A 23,728-nucleotide genomic window follows, 5' to 3' on the forward strand; every position below is an offset into this window, starting at 1 on the left:
TTTTTCTGCATCGCGATTCAAGATCGTGTAATATTTAAAAAAAAAAAAATTGATAAACGAATCCCAAGAAAAAGAGACAGAGGAAGAGAGAGGGAGGAGTAAAACCTTTATCGCAACGGATACTTTTAGCAAAAGCTTTTAAATTGCGACAACGAAACCGACCGGTTTAATAACGTTACACTGACCGGTTACATAATCACACACAAACCCGAGTCACTTGGCTTCTCATCCCAAATGAAGATTTCTCCAAGATTATTTCGTCCGGCAGACGTTTTAATACATACAAACGAGTTCAGCTTTAACAGACTTATCCGAGGCGTGTAGCTTGACAGTTGGGAAATTGTGAGCCCTCCGGCCGCCAGTCGGTTCCTGCAAACGGTCTCGCACTCTTGGCTGGGGATCCGAGGCGATGAATTTATCGTTAATTAGTCCAAAGTTCAACTCCGCGGTTCATTAGCCAGGTCTCGTTATTTTACGAGGATTGTTTTGCGGCCGTTAGAGTTGCCTCGGGTCTTATTGTACGGATCGCTGTAACGCATCACCGTCGCCGCGAGTTTCGATGAAGGTTTTCATTGAAAGGTCCCAACGGGGAACTTGATTGACAACCCACTTGAGGAGAAGATGGAATTAGAATGTAAGTCTGAGGGAGCGAACCGGGTAGATTAATGTCAGTCAGTCCGACCTGAAATTCCTCAAAATGATTCAGGCGTACTATGAATCAAGGAATTCTTCATTCGCGACAAGCATTGAGTCCCGGATAGAGAATGTAGAACCGTGTTATTCGTGTTACGGGGCGTTACGTTGAGTCGAAGAAGTATTTTCGAGCGCCTTTGTACCCGTGGATTCCGATTAATTTGACGTTTTATTACAGCCTTAGAGAATTTCCTACATCGCGGGGATGGAATGATAATATATTAAGCTGTTTCACGCATCGAATTAACTTACATCGCCGTACGTCATGTGGCCGTGAAATTAATCACGCGCAGCTGATCCGTCGGGTCGTTAATTACTCACGGGATATCACACGTCACTTCCAAAGTCAAAGTTATCCTCGACTTCTTGGCGACACGATGGTTCTGTTACGCCGTTTAATTTTCCAAATTCTGCATTTTCGTTTCGCTGATGTATTGTTGCATAAATTTTTGGGTTTACAATTAGACGCAGATCGTGGTGCTTAACGAGATTTTGGAAACTGTATTTACTGATACAAACGCCACTGTTTCTTGACTTTTTATCACAAGTGAGAGAGAGATTTTTAGATTTAGATTTAGATTTATTTTATGCCGTGGCCTGTAGGAGCCAATGGGCAAGTTGAACAGAGACAGAGAAAAATAATAGAATATCTTAATAGTATAAACATAAACAGGAAACTACTAAATAGATATAATACTATATAGACATAAATAGGAAAAGAAAATAGAGAGGTACATTTGTGCCATATGTGGAGGGCAATGTAACAAGATAACAAAAAATACTTATAATTACGATAATGAGTAGGGATGAACGGGGATATGAAATGATGATGGGTAATCTGTAGTTGCAGAGAGTGGCATCAGGAATAGAAGAGATGGAGCCGCAATCCAATCCAACGAGGGTAGATTCAGATGACTTCGACGTTAGTCAGGTGCGATGCGAGAGTAGTTGAAGATCGGCCTCAGATTTTATCAGGATGTGATCAGAGGACGCATCCCGCTTGACGTATACCAATCCATTTCGAGTCCAGATGAAGCGAGAGATAGAGATAGAGAGAGATAGAGAGAGAGACAAAAAGGTAATCACAAAAAAATCAGGATCACCTTTTTGCGATTTCAAAGAACAAACAGCGAGCAGATAAACTGGCGTTTTTTTCACCCTTATTTTATACTTTCCTAGTTTTTATTTCACCCCTTCTATTCTCCGAGGAGTGAAACTGTAGGGAAGGAATATTCACGCCCTTATCCAACTGGAATCGTTTTGCCAAGCGACTAGCTCAAGTGCAATTGAAACTTTGTTCAATTTAACCCAGTCCTGACTTCATAGTCAGGATGATTTTACTAATGGACGCCCCTAAGTTTCGAACTGGGAATCTGGGAACGCCTTTGTTCCGGAATAACAGCTGGCTGAATTTCAAAAGATATGTGTCACGTGTTGTTAAGGCAGGTAAATGGCACGTAGTCTCCATCATAGTTACTTACGATTGCTTCGTTTTTAGAGCGAAGCTTCGCACAGCAAAAACGTTCCAATTAACTTACAGGGAAGAATACTAACTTCCAAGTTTTCAAGTTTCCAGCACACGTAACGCATATAAACTTGTACTAGAATCATTACATGCTGGGACATTCATGGGAAGTTTCAAAAACTGCTGAACTACCGGCTGATATAATTTCTGACCAATTTCACGTGAGAAAAAAATTCTGAAGTAATTTTGTCGATTCCCTTTTTTTGTTGATCAATTCGAGGATAATTTTTCAGCATTGAAAAATCAGTGACTCCCAAATCTAACCCAGTTTGATGATATCAGTCAAAAGTAACAAGTCAAATTTATACACACACGCAACTGGAAAGTCGGAAAAAATTAAGCTCGCATAATTTATTCGAACACGATGTACAACTCGGAAATATTGAGCCGAATATAAGGCCAGTGAAACATTTCGCTATAGTGCGATGCATAAGTTGTCGTAAAAATTATACCGCACACCGTGCAGGTAAACCCGATGAGGTTACCATTTCAGGGAAAATGAAATTATGCTAAGAAATTTTTCACTTTTGCCCAGCTAGAATACCCGGTGAGTTACTGTGCCACGATATTACATTACACGATGTACAAGACACACGTACGTTATTCCTGAGAGTTGTTTTTTCTTTATTTTGCACGTGCTTTCTTCTCTGCACGTGACACAAGTTCAAGACTCACACCTCGAAGTACAAAAAGCGTTGGTTCTCCGCTCCGGGAATAACCAATTAGGATAGTTTTTGTACTTGGTAATATTGTTGGTCGGAACCGTTGATGGAAAAACTTCTAAGCTTGTGAAACTTAAATTACACTGGTCGGGAAAAAAATATTTTTTTTCAGCTTCGTGAGATGGTTTCGGTAAATATTACGTTTTCGTGTGTGCTGGATACAAAAATTACTTTCATTTCCCTCCATCGCGTACAGTATTCTTGCAAAATACAAGGTGTTTGCGTAAAAAAAGCATAACGATAATAAAAATACCACCATTTCATCGCAATGAACTAAAAAATATTTCTTATAAAATTAAACAAACAATTTCTTTGAAACGAAAGAACACCGATAACGCAGGTTTGCAGTCAAAAAACTGCAAAAGTTTTTTTACACTGCTTGTAGATTTTCACTCTCTGAAACCAGGAAAAAAGTTAAAATACCGCAAGGTTTTTTGCCGATCTCGTCTTTGCGGTTTCATTCGGCGGCAATTCCTATTCTTGATTCTAAAAATCCTTCCGGCTATTCCGAAAACTCGGCGAGATACGAAGGGCAGCTGCAATGCCAATAAGACCTCGAGAAGCCTCGGGGTGGAATCCGAGTTGTCAAGATGGCTCCGAGATGGCGCTGAGTCTCGGCGATCGTCGGGGCCGAGGGACGAACCGACTTCATTGAGCGCCGCGGCACGGCCACCGATATATCCGAGGATATCCGAGAGTGCCGAAATTCGCCGTTAGCATCGCGGCGGCGACGCGTCTCGGATGCCGTGTGCGTTGACAGCGGTTGCTTTCACTTTTCGCAACACGAAATGACGCCGAGTGCGGTTATCTCCGGCGAGTGAGAGTGCCGGGTTTTAATTTGCGTCATTTCCAGTCACGTGGGTGAGTGAACGACGCGACGCGGCGATGCTTCGAAAATAGAACGGACTCGTCCCGAACGGTGCTGCTGACAATGAGCTCTGTGGCGCAGCGGTGATAAGGAGAGGGCGAGGAAAAACAGGCGAAGGACGAACGGAGGCAGGATCCTGGCTCACCGCGAGGTGAGTAGAAAATTGGAACGAGCTGAAGTTTGCCGCTCTTCGTTTGTTCGTCACGATTACCGAGTGTCGCGCTTTTTATAAACGCGGAAATAAACAAACGAACGTCTTCGTTCCGTTCTTTCGGCAATTCTGATACGCAGAGAGTCGTTATCGCCGCTGATTCGCCAGGAGAATTACACACGTGTGCCAGTAGCGATGACGTTTGGAATGGGGGTGAAAATACTAGGGTCGCGATATCGGATTTTCATGAGATGGGTATTTTAAATGCGTAATGTCTAAGCATAGACAAGGCAAACTGTAAAATAGTTAAATAGCTGTGAAAAGTCAAATCAGAGTTGTCGAAATTCTGCCATGTTTCTTACTGATCATTGTTTCTGCGATTCCGTATTACCACTTTCTTTACTCTCTTACGTACCCACATTTTGGTTATCTTGTACGTCGATTTTCTACAAATGTACTTTCACGCGTTTGAAAATTCGGCACTGTGACCGTTCTATTTTCCGATCTTTTTACATTTCTATCGACACTCAGACGGTACCTAGATTTTTCATTATTAGAATTTACTTTTTTTTACTCTGGATTTGAAATGACGAACTTGACACAGTGCGATATATAATTTATATCGCATCGAATATGAATGACGATTAGCACACTGCAAACAACAATTTGTACAAATTGAATAATACACACACGGTAATACGAATAAAACATTATTATACCCGTAATACGTATTGTCAATTCAGTTTTCTCTCATTTCAAGACCCGCGACGATGCGCAAGGATGCGATGGAAGGATTTTTTTTTTTTTTTTACACACAGATGTGTGTCGGGGGCTTACGTAAGTCTCATTCTGTGCCGCATCAAAGCTTTTGTCGAGTAACTGCAGACATGCCGCAGAATGCGAGTTGTACTTTACATCTGTTTTCAAAGCTGTGTCAAACAGGATTACCGAGTGCCGTTTTTTTTTTTTTTTTTTTTTTTTTTTTTATACAACATATATAAATCTCCTTCAATCTCGAATGGATCAAATGAATACGCGTTATTGTATTTGAAAATATGAGAAGATTTTCGATTTTTCAGCAGCTGGGGTGTAAAGAGAAAACTAACGACAAAGACTCGTATGATTTTTACAAATCGGGAATTAACCTGATTCGCCGGTGAAGTGAAGCCTTAAAGATAAGAGCCTTAAACATTTGAAGATGAGAAAGCGAAGCGTAAACTGACACATCGTGCAGACATTTATATCGAAATATTATTCACAAAGGTCAATCGATCATCGAACGAACAAAGAACTGAGAAGTATCCCTTTGAGACTCGAATTTTCAATTCATAACCTTACCCAACGGGGAGATGATCGGCAGCAGCTATCTGAATAAAAAATATTTGTAAAGTATTTTATACGAACAATTGAAGCGCTGTATTACAAAATCAACATGGCCGCCGTTGACACGCTTGGAATTTTATTTCGGCTCTAGGATCATTACCAGCACTTCAGAGGCCTCGATCGCTTCATCGGGTGAAATGAAACGATGGCAAGAATAGCTTAGACGCAATTTTACCTTCGACGAAATCCTGAAAGCCTGAAAAATGCAGCTTTAGTTTGCGGGATTCACTCCTACGTGTGTTTGCGTGTAAATAGTCGGCCATGGTTCGTTGGATTCTTGAAGAACGCAACGGGTCTCGTGTATCAGAATAAAGCGGTCTCCGGTCCTTTTTTATTTGTATTACTCACTTTACTATGAATTTGTTTGACTAAACGACGTCCGAACAATAAGTGTACGAGTAAATCCACGGCAGTACTTCGCGACGCTTGACGCAAAAATGGAATTGCTTCAAACGCCTTGAACAGGTAATTACGCCGGGATTACGTTGCTTCAACCGTTTACTTGACAGGATCATCTCATTCTCGCCATTATCTGTAGCGTAATAACACGGCTCAGCTAATTAGCGCTCACAACTTTCCGTCATTATTTTCACCTCAATGTCATGCAGAAAGTCTGTATAACGGCCAAAATGTCGCTATAAACTATATCTCGGATTCTCGGTTTCTCTCGTTTTATTGTAACGTAATTCCTACACGCTGCTGAACAATTATAGCTTGGAGAAGAACGCGTGACGTCGGGGCGAGTCAAAACTCGGAGCCCCCTAACGTGAAAAATACCAGAAATTGTGGTATAATTTTTTAATTAAAAAAAAAAAAAAAAAAAAATTTCTATCAAAGAATAAATGCATTGAGAAGAAAATGTTTTCAATTTTCATCTCTTTAATTAAGTGCAATTTTATTTTCATGATAGAAATGTTTACTTTTAACGTCGGAATTGAGAACCATTTAGTTGGATCGAGCAAATTTCAGTTTATCCAATGAAATATATTCATTTCTAGCTATTTCTGAAATATTGAATCGATTTTGGATTTTAATATGCGTAGGTATTCGTCAAATACTAATTTGGCTTCAATAAATGTTGATTGCTTCAAATAAGATTCTTTCTTGTCGACTTAATTTATGATTTTATTCGGGTAAAATATTTTATAGGCATTCTGCAATTAATTAGTTTTTGTATACTGAAGAGAATCTTCTTACTCGAAAGAATTCGTCACTTTGTGGCTGCGTTTATAAGAAAAGATTAAGTGAAACGATACTTAATTGAAAATGAAAAATTTCACGAAAATAAGTAAATTTATATTATACATATACTAGTCCTCTGAATCTATCGATTTCGTTTTGTTTTTATCAGTATAACACACCGCAAATAAACAGCGTTTAAATATTAAATCGGGACTATAAAAAATCAGAAAATTCTGTGCCGTGCAATTATTTTCAGTTAAATTTCATCGCACCGAAAGTTTGTCACAATCCAGTTGAATTTTGACAATTTTTCTGGCAGTGTTCTTCCACACTGTGATGACGATATTATTAGCAGCTGTAATGCGTCAATCGGGAGGGACGTTTGAATATATTTTACCACGAGACAGTCAAATGAAATATCAACCGTCGAATAAAATGCTGTACAATAATCTTGGCGTCATTCGCGTTCAGACACAGTTGCCGTATAATTGCCTGGAACTTTATCAAAAATCCTCATTACTCCTTCTTTCCTGTCTTTTGCATACGCTGCAGGAAAAAGAATTCCTCGCTCAATATCCAACGCGATATTACAGAGTTAGTTATTTTCAAAAGCAGAGGTTGACCCGAAGCTGCTACTGCTTCAACGACGGCGGAAAGCAATTCGTCACTATTCTCGTTTATTTGAAGTTTCGAAATATCTCTTCGCTCAGACTGACAGATCCGCCGGTCTATTCGCCCATTTTCAGACACATCCGAAGAAGTTGCTGCAGTTTCCGGTACTGTCCCTGTTTGGTATTTTCCTCCTCTTACAAATCCCGAGAGACTTTTCACGCGAAAAACTAAATAACTTTTAGTGCAATCTGAATATACCATTGTCTACGTACAGATCGTACAAAGAGGACATTTTGCAGAAGAAACTTTCCATTTATATTTTAACACTGTATAAATGCAAAGCGACCGAGAAATTTATCTCCAGTCATCGTTCACTTTGCGATACGGTTACACAGATTGTATTCTCGACAGGAAACCGTATCACCGCATGAATGTTTTTTTCTGCCTGTACCAGACGATGTTAAAGCTGCAATACTGCGAAACTAAACATAATGTAGCCTGGCTGTGAAACAACTGCACTGTTACGATCACAATTAGTGATACATATCATAATATCCATATCATAATATGCAGATATTCGATGGTGTTCAATTTCACTGATTTTTCGAACTCGGTTACCTTGTTTAAAAAAATGTGCTATCAGACTTGATGAATGTCTGCTACTTTGTGATGATACATGCTGCGACTGAGATCTTTTTTTAAACTTCAAAGTGATTCATTTTTACCACCGCAGCGACCGAGTTGTCTGGTCTGAAACCGCGTCTGGTCAGTTTGAGCAAAGACAGAAGTTCCAGGTGGTTGATTATGTTCGACTAATCTACGTGCGTTTTAACCGCATACTGATTTGTTACGAGTGATTATTCCACAAAGAGCGCAAGAATCGCAGTTCGGTTAATATTATAATGCAAGTTGCGAATGCGATGTAACGAGAAATTGAGTGCGTTTTGTCGCTGTTCGTACAGTACGGGGAACATTTTTGAGAAAATCTGTCGGGAATAAAATCGTGAATCGATGTTGAAGATCCTGTTAAAACGCAGGAGAATAAAATTTAAGTCTCATCTTCAATCGGCCACCGTATGTAAAATGGAACATTTCGTAAGTTATAGAAAATTTTTCTATAACTGTGTATACCACAGCTCAAAAAATAGACTTTTCTCATCATTCAATATTTGAAAGGAGAAACTCGCTCGGTCACTCAAGTAGACTTTGGCATGAGAGCCGCTGGCCAGACGCCGGTTTCTTTCATATTTGTTTCTTTTTCTTAAATTTATTTTTTCACTTCCGTGCAGAGCAAGATATTACCTAATCGAAGGATGCTGTGCAGGCGTTTCAAGCGAAATAAAGAACTAAACTGCGGGGTGACTGTCCGCTTGAAACAAAAATTCTCATACGTTGATGATATAATGTTAAATACGATCTATAATTAATATGTTGAAAAATATTTTTGGATAGTTTTTTTTTTTCTTTATTTCTGATACGAGACGGTGCTCCTAATAAACCCAGGCAATTAATGAATTGGCAAGAATATGTTGAAGACCGGTCTGTGGTGCGATAAAAAATGTGCGGTTTTCACGAATTCCTGTTTCTCGAACCATGCAGAATAAATCGAAATGTTGGAGTCAGGCGACGTTGGATATTTTGATGCATAGCGACGCTGAGTCTTACGAAATTGGCGATTATTCTTGTTTTTACACATTTATACATGGAAGTCTTATACATGGGTTTTTGCAAATTTCTCGCGGCTTTGACGTGCATGTATGTACTTATCCATGCGTATTCACCTGTGCGTAGAACGCCGGAAGGCTTTTCACTCATGGCTATTAATGCTCGTCACGCTTAAGCGTACCAGCTACTCCATTTGATCCCCCGCGCAACTACGTGCTCATGGGATTTATCAGCGATCGAAGGCCTCTTTGTCTTGAACCCTTCTCAGAAACCGCTGACAAATTACCATCCATGAGGAAATGTTTCGAGGATCAGTCTTCGGTCGTGGATCGCGTGAGGCGGTGAAACGACATTTTGAAAAATTTCCGACGGGTGTTTTGTTTTTTTTTTTTTTTTTTTTTTATTGCCATCATATCATTTTTGCCCTCCGTTGTATAACCATAGCGTGACCCGCAATCCCTTTTGCCTCTCTCTCTCTCTCTCTCTCTCATCCTCTATTTCTGAATTTTGATCATTTTCCCGCCAGTACAAACAGCGAAATCTAGTCATCGTATCTCTGTTATCCAACTACGTGAACCGCTGAACTTGTGATCCGTATGTACCCATGTGTAAACTCGTGATGTATGCACGTGTAAGCGGATGCGTTAGACACTAGAGTCAAAACGTCCGGTGGTGCAGCTTCTAGCTACAACAAGGTTGATGTGAAATTTGTTGAAACTTCACACTGCCGCCGCATAGTGTTCCTGTTATATTGGCTTAATTGCCCCCGCAGCTGTTTCTCGAATACGTAAGTGTAACGTATTCGTTGCGAACCAAACTGCGATAGTTACTGTGTCTGGAATCAAATTCGACCCCGCGTGTTGACGGACATGATTAATTTCATTTTCGCGGCTTTGTCGTAAATGCCGTATCAAAAAAAAAAAAAAAACACACACACGTAAAATTGTCTTCAATTTAACATATCTCTGTTTGAATTACGCTTTCCAAATCGGGTCAGAGTATAATTCGTATAAGCTATATTTCGACAGGAATGAATTGAAAAAACCAAACTTTCGCGCGTAGAGTTTGAAATTTTTTGAGGTTCGTAAATTCTGGGTTAAAAGTCTTCCAGAATAAGTGGAATTCACGTAACACTAACATCTCGAACTTCCTATGCAAGAGATTATAAAAGTTTTTAGGAAGTTTGAAACTTTAACGAAAAATCGTAAACGAAGTTTGAAACTAAAGTTCGTATGAAACTTAAAAGAAGATTGTAGACAATCGATCGAAATTTTTCAAACCTTACGACGCAATCTTTTCGTTATTCATTGAATTATATCGCGTAGTGTAAAAAATGACTAATTAAAGAACTGCGAGCTTTGCCAAATCCCAGAAACGTTTAATTCACCGCTAAGTAATCTGTTTAATAATTCAATCATTCGTTCGTTCATTCGTCATTCATTATTCACAAGTCAGCCGCAGTCAAGACAGCCACGTGGGTACCTGGTATTATATTTAATTCCAGCGATACAAGCGCCACAAATTTTCTGACGTCTGGTGGACAAGTAAGTCATAAAACATTGCTCTCGGGTTGGATGAAAATTTCTGAGTTATAAGCTGCGGTGTACGCTGCACACGTCAGCCCTTGAATATGAATTAGACCGTGCAGCGTCTCTCGGGTCGTAACGTTTATCTCTCGGATCGCTAATCATTGCTCCCCAGCCACGGGGGTGCAACGTGCAATTTTTTATTCATCCCGGACATGTTTTATTCTCAGTCAAGTCAAAGCGGACAGACGTTGGCCGCGCAATCGAGTTTTCACAGCTGTGGGAAATTTTGTTATACGGAACATGACGTGAACGTGCAAACATTGCCGGTCGTCGCCATATTTCCATCAAACTCTGATGTATTATGTATCCACTTTTGTTGTCAATTCCCGTATAACAATTTTGGACTGGGTTTTTATACGCGATTTAGGTATAAAGCAAACATTTTTCTTTTGAAACGTCGAAGAATCGTCTCTCGTTTTTTCACTGCGGTAAGTAATCTTCCCCAATTTCGTGACTATTCTTACCGTACACTAATGAAAATTATTTATTCGACCGCTGTGAAGCTATTGGTTTATACGCGACTGACATACAACTTTCCTCTTTCACTGAACAAATATTTCACGCAGTAAGTTCTTCGCGACAAATAGATCATCATTTTTTTTTTATCCACTTTAATTTTCCAAAAGAATGTCATTCCGTCACGATGCCGAGTCTGTGGGAATGGCAATTTCGCTCGCACCATGTTTTCCCATCGACAGCGGCAATGTGGTTGATCACAAATTAGCGTTATCTGCGGGGCTTCGATTGAATCCCTAACTTGATTTAGCGTATCCTGTGAACGACATTTTGCGCTGGTATAATTCGTCCATTAATTGCCAGTTGCAATGCCTGTTGACGATGAAAAGGAAGTTTGTCTGACAGCCGCCGCCTTTGAGTTAATGTCTGAATGCCTTCCTTTCGTCGTCAGGGATTTTTATCGAGGGGCAAGTTCGCAGCGCATTCTACGATAAGACAATTTGTCTTACTGAAATACTATGCATACACGTGCCTCTGAGGTTTGTGTAAATATTTTTACTGCTGTTTCATGCCGAGATACGGCTTTCTGAAAATCGGAAATCGTCCACACACACTGATTGTGATAAAGAAGAAAAGGAAAATAGAACTTCACTCTTACTCGTATATAGCAATCGCATTCTTATTACTTCTATCAAACAGCAAATATGTTTTTAAACTGAGGAAATTTTTATTCATTTTATAAAATATACCGTTCAGTCTCTGATGAAGTTAAGTGGAAAAGTATTTCATAAGACAAATTGAACCGTTTCATAATGTTATGAAAATATTCATTGTGTGAGCGAAGTAACGAAATTATTTTCTTTGATCAAGATTCTTTTTTTCATCAACGTGCGAAATCCCTGGAAATTTTTTAAAAGTTTGTACAAAAACTGCAGTAGATAAAAAAGCTTCGTATTCTATGACTTGTAAGTTTGATCTTAAATTATTTAGCGTAGAGTTTCATCTCATTTTGCTAATTTAAAAAAAAAATCTGATTTGTGTTGCAATTTATATCCCGGGTTCGCAATCCTTTAATTGCAGTACCACGAATGCCTTGATACCCGAAATGCGAAAATGTAATCCTCGTTAAATGACATTTCGTTGTTAAATTCGTGCTCGCTTCAATCAGCACGGTAGCCGCGAAACGATGGCACGCATTTCGAAAACATTTGCCCTGTTATGACGTCATTGATAAATATGTGAGTGCCAATGGGTGTTGGGTGAAAATTTTGTACCGACATTTCGCAACGTCAGCTCAATCTGCTCGGTCTCTGGTGGTATAAATCATCCTTTTGTTTTTAATCGTGAGTAATTTTAAAACGCACCTGGATCTGGCAGCCGGCTGCTGCAGATGGTTTAGTTTTGATGAAACATATTTTTAGCACCCGGGAGAAGGAATATCGGCGAACTGACCTCACCTACGCCCGCATGCGTTGCAGATATTTGGTTAGCTGGTGTAGAAGTCGTCGAGGATGGATGATATCTTCTTGATACTTCGTCGCGGGCAGAAACCGGTCCTTTTATCGATCCCGGCAAACGCAGTCTGCCGGCTTTATGCAAAGCCAATAGTGCTTCAGCTCCGGTCAAGTGTTAAAGTTTCAGGGCGTAAGTCACTCGCTTGGAAAACCAGAAAAAACTCTGCGGGAAAAAATCTTCATGTTTCATCGGGCGTGAAAGGTCGAGCAAATATAGGCTCTACTTAGAAACATGTTTCTTGGACCGTGATTCTTTGATTAGTTGAAATGATTCGCTCTTGTTTGCTTTTCGAAAAAAAAAAACTTTACTTGACGTGAAAGATTGCTCCGCGTTGCTGATTATTTAAGAAACAATTTTTATCGAGGTTGAACTACTTTCATTCAACGGTGACGTGCCAAAGAAATAGCTTTACAAGCTGTGATAAAAATTTTACCAATTTTAAGAAATCGTACACTGCTTACAGTCTTTGAAGAAATGTTTTCTGCTGTGTAGGAATTTTGAGAAAATATAGAAAATGTACTCTTCCGTGGTAATTTTCATATGTCATGGCACTGTTTAGAAACATCTAATCGTATACCATGCACTTACTGCACTCACGCATTGAATACACTATCGAAGAGTACTTCATTGCAGGTTTTCATTCCGTATTTTAACGGCTGCAAAATTGTGACCTTGTCTTTCGATGAAACTCGGTAATTTCCATACCGTGACCGCGACATTCGTGCAATTGCGATAACTGATGATTATCTATCACGCGAGCTACTTTCGCAAATAGGTAACAGAGAATGTGGCGCCTTTCGGATTCCAAGAATCGTATAAAACTTATTGTTAGCCCGCTCACCAAAAGCAGGGTTATTAACGCCGGCAGAGATGATTGGCGTAAGACTTAGATTTCGGTGAAAGTGCAAAATTTAATGTAAGAACCTGACGCGGAAAGAAACTTGTCGACTTGTCATCGCGTGTTAATGGTACGGAAAGAATTAGGTTGGCGAAGAGTAGATTGCGTATTCTTCACCGTGAACTCCAGTCCATTTAGACTCGAACGTTAGATCTAACGAGCTAGACTCTCCAGTTTTGCGTTTGATGAGATTGCAAAATCCACGAACCCCTTGTACAATCAAAAGTCACCCATTCCATACAAGACATTACGAGAATGGTGTAACTTCATGCATCCATCCATCGTCCTTAAAGCAGATTAAAATCATGACGGAGAGTCTAATTCTTTGCAGTGCATCTCACAGCATTCTTCACCCATATACACAACACAGAGCAGGCTTACGATTGAAAAGGATTGAAGATCCAGAAAGGTGAGGACCAAATATCGTGTGGGGTTGAAGCGTTGAAAGCCACTACCGAATCGATCTTCACCGCAATTGAGGTACCTACCGAGTTTACGGTGCAGTCGCAAATTACCCGATTTCACAGCACGCGTTCGTGAAGTCCCCATAGAGAGACGGTGAGTGAGTCCCTTAGGCCTTCGGTACACCGCTGTTTAGGATCATTGTCATCGCCAGGCGACACCTGCCTGTGTAATTGGGTTTAACGAGGTGTTCGATCCAGAATCATGGTATCACCGCACATCTCTGCGACACCGAGCTAGGCGGCATAGACAGTTATTACGCCGACCAAACCTTACGAGGGTGAAATCCGCAAGTCTCCAGTTTCCGGACTTTCATCCCACGGCGAATCCTGATCGTTATACTGATTGTCGCAGTTGGGGTCGTTTAATACCTCGTTATCGAGTATCTCGTTGGCCGAGTTTCCGTAGCGGGAGGAAAATCGAATGCTTTTACCCCATGATGAAAGTTTTACCTGCACTCTCGAACTCTGCTGAATTATTTATCTACCCTAATTTCATAGGATTATGTCTATATCACTTTGTCTCCTTTTTCTCCTCGTGTAACAAATTACTATTCCAGTTCTTCTCCCCAACGTTGCGTGGGTTTCGTCGATATACCCTAAGTGAAGGGACGTCGAGCGGTTGACGTAACATTTTTTCCGGTTTGTTATTGATCGGCAGGCAGTTTACCGTACGGACAGCCGTCAAGTTGACGGATATTTTATCATGAACTTACGGAGCAGGCTGACCGCAGATTCACCCTCTGCCACTTCCATCTGCAACGGGTAAACATCCGCTGCAGTGCAACAAAGTGGTACGAGTTACGGTGGTATGTCAGTCCTTAATAAGATTGTGCAATTACGTACTCCAGAAGTTGGTAATTGCCACCTTGAACGTGCATCCTTCGGTCCCTCGGGACATCTCGAGACGCTGGTCCTTTATAACCATCGGAGTTAGGAACTTTGTCTCAAGACTGTTACCTCGAATTTCAATTAAGGAAGTGCTTATACTTCGCTACGGTGCCGGGACCTGCACCTACGCTTGTCCCATTTACCTCAACTACAATCCCCTGCGCCTGTGTTCACGTCGCTGTTAGGAATTTGCGGAACCTGGCGTCCGGTTTTCGGTCGAGGATAAAGGAGCGGGTAATATGCGCTGCTCGACTGCCGCAGGATAGGCCGAAGGCACGTGCACGTGTGTGAAGAAATAATGCGTACGAACGTACAGCATGTGTGTATAAACACACGGAGGAAACGCCCTCTTTGTTTATACCAGGAAAATTTTAAGTTAGTCATTAGCCTTCGTACCGGATGCGGAAATGACCGAGCCTCATTTATCCTCAAAATTAATTGCGGCTTCATGAATCCGCTGCTGATACTCCCTAGCTTGGTCAACTTCCCTCTTGCCATGCTTCAATACTCCAGTCCTGAACATCGTCGGAACGGAAGAGAGAATGTCATTCCGCAAACACGATTCACCGTTCAACTAGATGTATTATGTAAAAGGGTTCGCGATGCCATTCATTATACTTTTCATCAACTCTTTCTCGTGTCACGTAACGAAGACCACTGCGAAATTTCCCAACTTCTCGCTTCTTCAGCAACGACCGATCCACCTTCAGCTTTCCACGGATCGTTACCCAAACGTCTTTCCACGCGTCGTTATAACCCTGAATATTTTTTCAATCCGTACCTACATCGATCCGACTGAACACTAGCTGCTGCCGGTCATGCATCGGAAAGTTTCATCACCAACGACACACCGGGTGCTCATACGCGACCGTCCTCGTTCTCCATGGCCGGATCATCCGGTCAATGGTCAATGGTCATTCGAGGTCTCCGCGTAACCCTGCGAAAAGCTGGGTCACGGGGACCAATAAAACCCCCGTGGGACTCCCGAGGTTGGGAAGTTGTGCCGAAACACGAGCGGCTACGCCGAGAAGGTCGATGCGTTTGCATCTACGTCATTTCGGGGAGTCCCAGGTGGCCGATGTCTCCCGGTGCCGAGGGATCGGAAAAATTCATCCGGTTCTCCGGTTTATTGGATGAGAAAAATTGCGCCATTGCAGCACGTGCAGCTCAGCCAAAATCAGACAAATATTTTCGTTTGGAACAGAGGTGCATAAAAGGCACCAGGCTTCGGATGATTGATTTCCCACGTCGCGATCCCAGTTGATGCGATTTTTTCATCGGTGTTTTCTCACACGTGTCTTATTGAGAGGATTGCGCGGCGGTGGTTTTTTTTCAATTTTATGCCAACGGATTGAATATCGGTACGTACCAGCTGTGGCCATTAATTGTGGCCATATTCGTTACGAGTAGTCTGAGGTCGTGGCCACAAACGAGAAAAAGATTCTTTCGTCTACGTGAACACTGATTTTTAAACAATATACCAGCTGTACGAAGTATCGAAAACTCGACTGGTCGGAAACTTGCTCAAAGTTGGATCTTAGTACAAGTTGAATCCATTAAAAATCAAATTAATGAATACGGAATTTTCTAAAAGTGACGACAAACGATGTCCAATTATTACTAATGTCACATTTTGCTGTCGCAATTGTCTTATCCTGCGGTACGCAAACTTTTCAGTCGATGAATTGAGCGTCTCGACATCTGTTGGTCGATTTTGCGGCAGATAGGCTGTTGTACAAAAGAAAAAAAAAAACTATTGAATTTTCGTCAAGAACTTTTCTGACGCGGTAATCTCAGAAAAGTTTCACCATCGTGCTGAGACGTTGCAATGATTTCGCGTTTATTTGAAAGCGTCGATTCAATTCCGGCGTGACTGAAATATCACGAAGAATTGAAATAAGAAAGTTGTCGAGTGGAAGGGACAAAAGTTCGCACCCATGGTCCGGGCTTTATGCGCGGAGCTTGCAGCCGTAGGAACTTTAAGCACCTACAATTCACTTGCTCGCGTTGAGCTTTGCCAAGGAAGGAAAGTCTTGCGCATGAAAAAGGAGCGTGATTGTGATACCATTCAGTTCGGTTCGGTTCGGATCGATTCGCCGTCCCCAAGCCGTTAAAACCTGGCATTTCGGTTGCAGGAACTTTTGAATAAACTTTCGATCAATTTTTCACCAGCCGACAGAGACGAACCGGGATCGTCTCGGCGAAAAATCCATTCGTATACAGGCTTCTTTCCCTCAAACTCCCTCTGTTATATTTCCGCGCGAATTTAACCGTGGAAATATAATTTCCTCGTGTTTGACCCTCGAGATTTTCGGGTTTGCCGCGAGGGTGTCGCGTATCGCAAACCCTCAAATCCGGGGGATGCATAATTTACATGTTTCTCGCGTTTCACCGATCGACGCCCGTGTTACGACACCTTCATTCGGCCCAGAATTTCCCCCTTATGAAAAGTTCCTTTCACCGCTTCAAATATTTTTCAGAAACGTCGCCGATCCGCCTTTTTTGCAATGACAAAAATTATAATGAATCGGATCCTTTGATAGCCATTCATCTATGTTCTATTCTTCTTCCGATACCACGCGAATGTCACAATCGAACCAATGGCGCGACATTGCAGACGCAATACGTCCGTCTATCGAGATAATATTATTCTCGATGGTAGTTACTGGGATACGGTCGGCAGACTTCGAGTACGGAACTTGAATTGAAATGCGTGGATTAAGCGTGGATATACGAAACCGATAACGATGCGTAATCTTTTGAATTCGTAAACAGCGTGAAGATGATCGTAAAACAATTTTTTGGATCGCGTATTCGATCTGTTATATACGAATATATGATTGATCGATTGTAAAGAATTTTCGTAGATACTTATTGCCGTTATACTTTAGGCGTGAGACGGTTGAAAAATCTTGAAGAAGTTCCAGAAGCACCCGAAGGGAATGAACAAATAAATAAATGGTAATTGCTGATTTTGCATTTGAAATTGTAACATTAAACGGAGGAAAGCCGCTGCAAATGGTACGATCATAATATAGAGCTGATATATAATGCATAACATTTACTTATCCGCTGAATTAATTTTCTTGTAAAACTTTTTCTTCCTCATCTTCAGATCAAGAAAATTTTTTATTAAATGGTTGCGAATATTTCTGGAAAAGGAGAGGGAAAAAATAATAAGAAACGAAACGAAAGAAAAAGAAAACCCAAGGCTGAACCGTTACTCACGCATTTTAACTAAGCAGCCGGCGTAATCATTCTTGCGTTTCAGATTTACAAGTTCTCCGTAGGTACTTTAAGCAAGGATTTCTAATTACCAACGAATTATAACCAGTGGCGCCTCGAAAAAAGAAACCACGCAGACTCGTGACGGTGAAATGTTTTATTTTCTGTTCTCTTTTTTCGTACAATAACAGAACGAGAAACTGCGATGGTATAATCCGGAAATGGCTCAAAAGTTTGAGATTACAAGAACGTTTCTCGTAGATTTTGCTATGTCTTATATATCACATATGATTGCTGGTAGCCTTTGAGAGTATTGCTTGTACTGCTGAATTTGTGAATAATTCTTTTAATAAATTTAAATGATTTCGCGGTTCGAAATCTTGTCCCTAATACAGAATTATTGTAATTGAAACAAGTAACAAGTATCTCTTGCAATTATATTTGAAACTAATCAGTATTTCAATTTCACATTCGTTATATTACCGCGGCAGTCACAATTTGTAATAAACAATTATGGGTTGCATTGACGTTACCTATCACGTGACAGTCGGATGCGTGTCACATTTGATTTCGCCGTTTCCGGTTTTCCGATAAGAGGTCACGTCCATGGTCTTACCTCAATTATTGCGTCATTGGTTAAAATTATGAGCAGTGCGCTTCCCTTTGAACAGTCTGATCACGAAGATCGTTGGCCATATGTTGAAACATCCTTTGCACTACAAATTATTATTCTTGGACACGTGAAGATTTTCGATACCGCGCTATTTTTAATGAAGATATACCGTGCAAAAAAAATCTAGCGTCCACGCTGACTTCTAAATAAAAATGATTCGAACCTTGACCCAAATCGCAGAAAAATTCGTCACGTGTATACCTAATTACAGCAGATTTATTTCACGTCAATTATCGGAATATCGATATTCGCTCAAATACCCGAGGAACTAATTAGAGTTTCAGACCGGAATTTTACTTCGAGTTATTTTGGTGATCTCGGCGTTGTTTAGACGAGATTTACGAGTTGGCAAACTTCGGAAGTTGAACGTGATCCTGGGTGTTTCTAGCCGGAAATGTTATCACGCGAGTTTTCTTCATTACGCTGTTGAGCATCCATCATGTGGCTGCAGCTGCTCTTTTAGCTACTTCAGTCTGCTAGGTACTTTTCTTAACATCTAGCCAGGTAGAACATACGCTGCAGCTTAACAAACTGTAGAGGAAAACTAGCATTTTTTATTGCAAAACTCGCTAATGGCGTTTACAAAAAAAAAAAAAAAAGAAGTAAAAGAATTGTAATGAGTGAAGTTTTCCATCACTTAGTAACGTTATCGTAACGATTCATGCTGAGGAAAACCGTTATTTCGTGATATCGGAATTGTCTGAAATTCAGGAAACCGTAATGAAACAAAACACACTTATATTCAGAGATCTCAGTTACTTAAAAATCATTGTTAAATTTAACTTAGTTAAGAAAATACTGATTTGTTCCCCAATGTTTCGTTACGATATCGTTACTAACTTTAACATCGTAGTTTTCCAAAGAACCGTTTATCGTCTTCTCGAATATATTGTAGAATTCTTCACAGCAAGTAATTATGCCAACTTGCAGTGGATAAGCGACAGCAGGCTATAAAAACAAAAAAAAAACTGAGATCTTGATGCAACGTGACCTCAAACAGGGAAAAGTGCGACTATTTTACTCTGGTCTCTGATGCGGAAGAAATCGTTTCGTCTGGAGAACTGTTCCGTCTGTACTTCTGGTTTTCAATTTACCTTTATTGCGAATCCCATTCAATGGCAGACGTAGAAAATCACGCGATATCAGCCGATGTGCATGACACTTGAGTGGATATTCGAGTGAGCCAGACGGGACACGGCTAGCTTCCACCTTTCTATTATTTTCGCCTTTTTGTTCATCACAATCGATTCCCGAGTTCACCACCGCATCGCTGCAGACGACGCTGCTGCTTATCTGCACACAAGAGACTACTTTAGCAGTATTCGTTCGGTATCCAACCTTAACGCGGTTCTCCGTACATTCGAACAGAATCTCGTCACGTCGCAGATATCCCTCAATTTTACTACATCCGTTGCTCGTTATGAACAGTTCCTTTTCCATAGCTTCGGATCAAGAATGCCAAGTTCGTACGTTCGTGGAATCAACACATCGCCGACTTTAATTCTACCCCATGAATGTCGGGTCTGACACCGAATCGCCACAACGTGTGTTTCAACAACCAAGCAAAATCCACAGGCTTATCTTCACATCGATGACGTCCGAAACGAGGCCGACTTAATTGCTGCTACCCACGGCATTCGCCAGATCTTGTCGACTAGCTCCCATCAAAAGCACAAAAGTGACATTTGCCACTCGAAACACGGTGAGAGCGGCGAAAAAGGCGCTGAATCCTGTGAGTGTCTGGTTCACCCTGAACTTGCGTTACGATGGTATCATTCCTGCGATCAGGCCGTTAACAGGAATTTAAGCTTGCGTCAACCGAACAAACAAATTTTAAATGGATAGTCCGTGAGTTCGTCTTTGTCGCGCTCTATGAAATTGCGCTTTGTACTGCCTTCCCGGACACATCGTGGATAACTCGAACCACCTTTGTCAGACCAAATGCAAAGCAGGTGAATACCAAGGATCAGCGATCTTAGCTCCGCTTGTGGATGGACGGGATCTTTTGTGGTATCAAAATAACAGATCGAATCTGGCACTTTGCTGGATCCCATTTTGTACTATGCCAGAATCACCGGCGTCGTTGGCATATCTTTTAAGACCTAACACCTCGCTGTGATGCATAATCCAAAGCGAAACGCCGTTCGGGTTTCTTCTTTGAGAAACGCGGTATAATGTTACGTCTCACTCGAGACTCTCTTATGCTCCTCGAGATTTAGGAGTGAGACTTAGGTGTGCATGAGACGTGCTTAACACATCGCGGGGATCAGCGTTACGCAAATGTTGTGAACGCACCTCATATTCACCGTGAAAAAAAAAACCGGGAAAATTTATACCACAAAGAAAGAGATCCGGTTTTTAAAACACAATTAAATATTACGTATAATTTTTTTAGGCTTGCGGAGTGTTGCACGTGAGCTAATCATAACGATCATCTCTCCATCAGGTCATGTCAGTATCACTTACGACAATCAGTTATTATTCATAGGTATATATTATATACTCGTGCAACGTGACTGGCGGTGTTAATAAACGAGAATGGCAAAGTGCTGCTAGACGAGATAAGTGCAGCAGAAAACATTCTGCACTGTAAGAAAAATTTTCTTTCGACTTCTATGGACCATAATTTGGTGTCAAGCCGACAATATCAGACGTCAACCCAACACCATTGGATCTAAATTTAATACCATTTGGTGTTGAATTTTCAAGTTCACCTTAAAGTTGTTCAACAGTGTTCCACAATTTTTATCAATTTTATTATCAACCATTTTCACAGTGTGAAATCCGAACAAGAATCCAGAGTCGGCAAAAAATTCTTGCGCGTTTCTTCAAATTCAAATCCACTCCGTTTTGTCACGTACCAACTACTCTTGATACATTTTGCGTTTCGCGTACACTTCGGTATCCTGAAATGTAAACGAAGAGGTGATTTCTTTGATGGTTGTGATTTTTCAAGCCTCTCGACTTGCTAAAAACCAGCAAAGTTCAACCATTGAGTATATAATTCGCATTACCGCAACATTGGTCGGTCCGATCCCGATATTACTGCAGGCTTCGGAACAACTTCGGGTATACTGCTGACTATTCCCAGAACTTGTTAGCCAAATCGTTTCTGCACCTGAAGTGTAACGTGAAGAGACCCGAAAGGTCTCAGCGAGCCGTTCGCTCAGGCGGAATTCCCGGGTGTTGTCCCGACTTCTGACGATTTTCAATTTTGGCTCATACCCAAGTGTTACGGCATCGTCGATTACATGCACATACACGGCTGGATGTGCCGTATGACACACAGCTACACGCAGGTATAACCGGAGATCCGTTCCAACCCTTTCGCAATTCAGCGAATAATACGACTCAGCGCAGCGAATCTGCAGCTGCACCAATCCCATCATACGGTCTCTGTGTGAAGAAGCGTATACGTATTTATATTATTATTGTTGTTGTTGTTCTTGTTACGATTGTACACGGACGTGTGCGAATAACACGCGACAACGGCGAACCGTTCTTGTATTGTTGAGAAAATTATACCTTTCAATTGCTCGTCGGCAGCTGTTATTCCCTCGGGGGTGATACGTTCGTTTTTCGATTTCAATGTACCTGCGAAATTGTTCGACAAGCGTGTATTTTATGGAATTGAATTTGACGATGCTGTTGGTGCATGGTGGTGGTGGTGGTGGTGGTGGTGCAGGGTGGAAATTTCACGTGCCTCATACCGGAAATCGTATAACCCTGCGACCGAATGCAACGTGCGGTCGTTAAACATTTATTATAACTCGCCGATTTCGAAGCATCATATCCCGCAACCGCGTATTTTCAGGTGGAGGAATGAAAACGGGCGAGCGTGAGAAAAAAACGACGATAAAAAGGTCGTCGTAAATTTCGACCAGATTGCTCGATTCAACGGAAGTCTGGACTTGACGGTCTTGCCCGCGATAACTGTTCGGGGTTTATCCGCTGTTCCAGCCCTTTCATTGGTACGCGTCCCTTCGGATGCGGGGTGAAAAGCGCTGCTGCGACTCGAAGCTGCGAGAATCCGTTGGGTTTATACGGAGCCGCTGGGTGAGGGCTCATTTTGCATTCGTGTTATAAGGCTGACCCGTCACTCGCAACAAAAGCGAATTCCGCGCGGTGCTGAAAACCCCTTTAGAAATTTCTACGACACCGTTTGAACGAGGCGAAGTGACGTTCAGGACCTTCCGAATCGGTTACGCAACGGACGCGAATTATCAGCAAGCCTCGTAGCACGGATAAATATTTCACTTTCGATCTGGGTATGCAGGTCACTCCGCGGGTTAAGCAGACTTTCGACTTACCATGGAAATCGGAACTTGTCAAAAAGGAGGCAATCGGCGATCTGAATCAGCGTTAGAAGATATCGAGTGGAAAACTTGCTGGACACTCAAAACAACTCCGTTCAAAAGTGCCGTCTGTAGATTCCAAATACGATTTCATGAATTTCAAATACCCGATGGAAAGAGCCTCGAACCGCGACTCAACGTGACTTCAAGTGAATTTCGGAGACGGTACTTCGACGTACTTTTCTCTTGAATTTACAGTAATCCACAATGCTGAAAAAAACAATTTCTCATGATCTCAAAATGCAATGTGTAACATATTGGTTCTTTCACTGTGACAAAGTTTTTGTCATCGTATCGTGTACGATACTTGTTGAAATTTGGCTTGAATTCTTCAGAACTGAGGTGATCTGCCTGTAGTGGTGTAACCATTTGGATCCATCCAAGTAGCCCGAAGATGATGGTATTACATGTTTGTACAGGACCTTGGAGTGAAGAGGGTCATGTATTCGGCTCGAGGAAGGGAACTTTTGAATCACCTTTCTGTTCCAAGTGCTCTTTTTTTTCTTTTCATTCTTTACCTCGTATCGCATTTACGTCACGTTACATACGCGTAGCTGTCGACTGACGCCGTATTTTCAGACATTGCATTAAAAAGTACAGAATCAAAGTCACCGCGGGAACTGAAGTTGTTATCTTTTGAAATTTCATACGAATATACGGAGACGCGTACAATGAGAGGACGAAATTGTCAGCAGGTACAATATACCTAATCATGTATTCTGATTCGAAATCAGATGCCCTCAACGAATAGTGGATAAAAAATAATTTGCAACCCAAAACGTACGCTGCGTGACTTTTCGAAATTGAGAACAATGACGTCTTCGTGCAAGGTCCTTACAGACGCGAGGAAAAAATCGATGACGA

At 41.3% G+C, this 23,728-nt stretch overlaps 1 protein-coding gene across 1 annotated transcript in view; it reads left to right on the top strand.

Annotated features, from left to right (window-relative positions):
* The first annotated feature begins 3,647 nt into the window (after positions 1–3,647).
* LOC124224818 (beta-1,4-N-acetylgalactosaminyltransferase bre-4) overlaps positions 3,648–23,728 on the top strand; it is a 97,372-nt gene continuing 77,291 nt past the window's right edge. Inside the window, exon 1 of the mRNA XM_046637033.2 lies at positions 3,648–3,959. The gene's annotated coding sequence lies outside the window, so the exon portion shown is untranslated. The remainder of the gene's footprint in view (positions 3,960–23,728) is intronic.

The sequence above is a fragment of the Neodiprion pinetum genome, chromosome 1, assembly GCF_021155775.2.
Source record: "Neodiprion pinetum isolate iyNeoPine1 chromosome 1, iyNeoPine1.2, whole genome shotgun sequence".
Classification (NCBI taxonomy): Eukaryota; Metazoa; Arthropoda; class Insecta; order Hymenoptera; family Diprionidae; genus Neodiprion; species Neodiprion pinetum.